The sequence below is a fragment of the Vitis vinifera genome, chromosome 4, assembly GCF_030704535.1.
Source record: "Vitis vinifera cultivar Pinot Noir 40024 chromosome 4, ASM3070453v1".
Taxonomy (NCBI): domain Eukaryota; kingdom Viridiplantae; phylum Streptophyta; class Magnoliopsida; order Vitales; family Vitaceae; genus Vitis; species Vitis vinifera.
The window spans coordinates 9,958,610-9,963,884 of NC_081808.1; positions in this window are offsets into that span (position 1 = coordinate 9,958,610).

Consider the following 5,275-nt stretch of genomic DNA (forward strand, 5'->3'; position numbering starts at 1 on the left):
AAGAAATCTTGGATCTTTTTCCGGAGAGTTGGACATTGAAGGTGGAAGAAGACGAAAACTTTGGTTTGTTTTCTTATTCTTCTTTATTAAATATATTGTTTTTAGTTTCTTTTTATTCAAATTATGGATTTTTACCCTATTATAGATTGTGAATGTGACATCACCCCCATAAGAGGCTAAGAAGCCAACTTAGGGCTTGAAACATGAAAACCTAAGGGTTAGGAAACCTATAGGGACAATGGGTAAACTATTATAGCAATGAGATTAATTATTGATTGGGTGACAATTTATCAATTTTTTTTCTTATCCTTGTGAATTAGTTTAGGGAATGATACGATAGGTTATTACCTAATACTAGTGATTCTTGGTAATTCTTGATCATTAGTTATCCTCGTTTTTCCTATCGTTATTTGCCCCAAAACAAAGCCATAAGAAGTAGGAAAGGTTAAAAAGTCAAATCTTAACTGGTAATCAATCTCATTTATTTAATGGTTTTAGGAATATATTTTAAAAAGGAAAAATTAGGTTTCAAATGCATTTTTGAGTTATAGAACTCAACTTGATCGTGAGCGGCCAAGGATCCTAAAACCCTAAGATCATATTACTTAAAAGACCCTTGTTTTCTCTAATTTCTATACCCTAGGTTGGATTATGGAAAACCCCAAACTTGAATCAATCGAATTCAAAATCAATATTCATTTTGTTATTAATTTAAATTCTTTTACTTAGTTTCACATTATTCACATATTGTTTTTCACTTTAGGATTTAAACAAAAGCAATTCATTTATTCTAGTATTGACAATTTCCATAAGTCAGTCCTTGAGGACGATACCCAGAGTACTACAAAAGTCGTAGTGACTCTTTCTCTAGTTTTTCTTTACCAGAGTTGCTATGTAAAAAAGCTAAGTATTTTAGTACAACAGAGAAGTTCGGTCAATGGGTATTTATGGAGATTTAGTGATCATACATGCGATAGTTTTGGTGATTAAATAATTCAATGAAAACATGGCTTTGTGTGTGATGTTTGGTGGAAGAAATTTTTAGTGGAATTGAAGTTCTTAGCGACCACATTTGGTATTCTTTTTGTGGAAAGTGGGAGCACGCACATGGGGATCTAAGGGGTTGGAATTGGAAAGAGATCTCCAAGCTGCAACAAAAGAGATCTCCATGTTGGAACCGAGTGGATCACCCACACATTCTCCATAGGGGAGGAGTCACGCATTATTAAATAGAAGAGCCACGCAAATGGATTGGAGCAACAAGCCGCCATCAAAAGGGGAGCACACACCAACCATCAAAAGATAGCAGTCATTCGAGCGCACCATAGGAAGTATGCATGCACATCCATGGTTTGAAATATCAATAAACACAGATATATTGGTATTTGGATTTTGCGGATATATTGGAAATATCGGTGGATATTTTGACAAAAATATCGATGATGCAAAAATTATTCAAAATTCATGAAAATATTTGGAAAAACTTGAAAAATGATAAAAATAGGTAAAAAAAAATACACATTCTAAAGTTATTTTGTAAGTGTAATTGATATATGTATAATTAAGGAGAAAAATACCTATAAGCTAAGATATATCAATCTTAATATATAATTTATTATTTATCTTATCAAATTAATTTTAATTTATAAAATATTAGAATATCATTATTATTATTTTTATATTTTAGTATTTTTTGAATAAATTTATATTTTTAATATTTTAAAATAAAGACATTCAACATTAAAAGGATAAATTTAAAAAAATTTAAAATGAAATGATAGTAATTTTTTAAAATACGATTAATGAGATAAATGATGATATATTTAATATTAAAATTATAATTTATTTAATTCAAATGCATTCAATAAGGTAACATAAATTATGATGTATATGTGATTTTTTTTAATATTTAATTATCATATAAATTATATATAAAAAAGACTTATTAAGAAAATTGTAATGTTATTTTTTATATTTTTATTAATCAATTAAATTAAATTTAAAAATAAAATAGTCAGATTTTTTTTTAATAATAGACTAAGAAATTTAAATTGAATATATATTTACAAAAGAAGTGTTGGCCAAGTGGTAGCCAAGTCTTGACTTCAACCCTTTTGACCGGGTTGAAGGCTGAGTGGGCTTGTGAGACTGAGCTATGAGTGGGCTTGTGGGAGACTGGGCTGTGAGTGGGGCAATATAAAAAATCGAGAAAAATCCTGAAATATCGCTAATATTATCCCGAAATGTCAAAGCATGTGCACATCAACGACCTCCATACACGGGGTAAGTTCATGTTTTTTTTTAAAAAAAAAACTTTTGTTTTGGTTTTCACCTATTTGATCGGGTGTGGTCTGTGACATAAACCAGATAAGACACTGATGTGACCAATTACAAAGATACGGTCTATGCAGAAAAAGAAACTGAGTTGTTGTGACGCTCAGACCGAGTGTCATCTGTGATGAAAAGCAAATAGGACAACGACATGACTAATTGTACAAGTGCAGTCTACGTTGAAAGCAATACTTAACTTTCATGATCGATCGCATCGGGAGTCGACTGTGATGAATACTAGATAAGACAACTACGTGACTGATCATATAGAAGTGGTCTACATTGAAAATGAAACTGAGTTGTCTTGATTGAATGAACTGGGTCCCATCAATGACGAAAACCAGACAAAACAATGACATGATCGATCGGGTCTACGCTGAAACCAAAACAAAACTATTAGGACATTTTTTACTGGGTGTGATCTGTGATGGAAACCAGATAAAACAACGACGTGATCGATCGTAATACAAGCACATCACTTGAAATGGATCATCGAATTGAAGAAGTGAATGAGTTCATCTAGCTTTTATGATCAATTGGTCTAACTTTGTAATTGTTGGTTTTTCTTATTGTACTTTTATACTAAAATTTGTGAGGAACCCTATGGGTTTTCTTAAGTGTGTTTTTTTCTTAATTATTTTTAAATATTTTGAATTGAACAAAAGGCCTTCTTAGTGTCAAAAGTACTATTTTAATGACCGAGGTTCTATTTTAGCTCTTTGTGGATGATCTATTTTGTTGTTCAACTTTCATTTCTATCAACTTGAGATATATTTTTTTGTTGGAGTTTTTAGATCATATGTGGTTGAAACATTGCTCTTGTAGACTCTATTATGTAACTGGAAGATGGTTGTTATTGAAAATGAATTGAATCTCTATGTAATATATATATATGTGTGTGTGTGTGTGTGTGTGATTTTTTATTTTTTATTTTTTGTTGCTATGAAAAGATTCTTAATTTCTTTGACAAATGCAATAAAATATACTTGGGTTTGATTGCCTTCAGGGTTACACAAAGACTAACAATTCAGTTTAGTTCATCAACCCATATTTATGAACTTATATTCTAGACTTTGATGTGTATTATGTGATGTTGTATGTTGGAAATAAAACAATCATACACAAGAAAAGACACCCTAATTTTTATGTGGAAACTCTTCATGAGATGAAAACCATGGTTACCTTCTTGGCTAAAACTCCAATTTGATAAAGAGAAAAACTTCTTGTAAACAAAACTTAAGTTTGGAAAATTTTCAAAAATTGGATTTGATTTGCTTTCTATAAATTAAGTGGATATTTTTTAGTTTGAGTAGTAAATTATGTGTTTATTGGTATACACTTCATGTCGCCTATTTTTTAAAATAAGAAAATATAAAAACTTTTCAAGACTTACATTGAAAAAATAATGGTTTTAAAAATTATTTAAAAAAAATCTAGGTATCCAAAAATTTGATGTGACTTCAAAGAAAAGTGAAAGGTGGAAGAATCCCAATCAAACCGTGAGTACTCGATAAGGCTTTAAGTTGTGGTGTAGCTTCCCCAAAGTGAAAAGAAATCTCATCTTGAGGGTGAGTGCTTTGATGTGTGCAATTGTTTTCAATTTCTATATCCATTGTGTATTACAAAAATCTACAATAAAACTACCTATTGCAATTTTATTTGGATTAACTAGATTAGCTCATTTATAGGATACTTGAAGCATAACTTTAAAAAATATTAATTATCACTTGTCTAACTTGCATAAATCGAGATAATTCAAACATTTTATACATTTGGTATCAGTTTGATATGAGATTTTTACAAGTGGTATTAGATTTAACTAATTTATGTGGTACACTTTTTCACCATATACTATAGATGATGTGTTTTTAGCATATAGGAAGTAAAAGTAGGCACATTACATTTTTATGACATTGAAAAAAAATAATAATCAAGGAACATAGTTTCTAAAGGTGTGTCTTAGCTGCAATTAGGCATAGTGCATAGTAACTTCTAAGCTATAATGCCTTGGCTACCTAGTCACATGCCTTGCTCAAAAGGTGTACATATTGCTTTATACCTGAACATCCCTTCCCCCTTCCTAACCCCATCCACATTGGCACCTTAGTTTTTTGTTTGTCAAGTCTTTAATGAGAACATCTACTTCCTCTCCCATGTAGATTAACATTTCAGCTGCTCTCTTTAACCAATTTAGGACATTTGAGAAAAACAATTAGACACACTTCATTTTTGTAATATTGAAAAAAAAAAAATTCTAGGAAACATAGTTTCCAAAGGTGTCTTAGGTGCATCTAGACCTAACGTATAGTGACTTCCTAAATGTGATGTCTTAGTTTGCTCGATCACGTGCCTTGCTCGAAAGTCGCACGTGTCATTTTATCATCTTTTCACCTAGACACCCTTCCCCCCTCTCTAACCCTACCTACACTAGTGCTTTTGTGTTTGAGAGTCTTCAGTGAGAAAATCCACCTATAGATCAACAATTCAGCTTCTCTCTTTAACCAATTTATGGCATCTAAGAAAAACAACTTAGGGCTTTTGAGTAAAAAAAAAATAGGGTTTTCTTGCTAGTGAGATCATATTTAGAGAAAAAAAATCCTTCATAATCAATGGCCACTAAAGATTGGCCGGAACCACTTCCAAAAGGATGGATCTTGTAGAGAAACACTAAAGGCGAGGTAATCTAACAACTTTATTGAATTCATCTAGGGTTTTTTTACTCATTTTTTCCTAAATTTTTTGCCATACATGGCTATTGGAATTGATATCATGAGTTTTAGTATATGTTTTCATTGACATTACTTAAGCCAATTTCAATTATTTATGCTAGATTAATCCATTATGATTGGTGTATTTACTTATTTATTTATTTTAGATTTCTTTCCTCTTTTCATTAATTGATTGATGATTTTTGTTTCTAATTTATCATTTAAATATCTTTTGG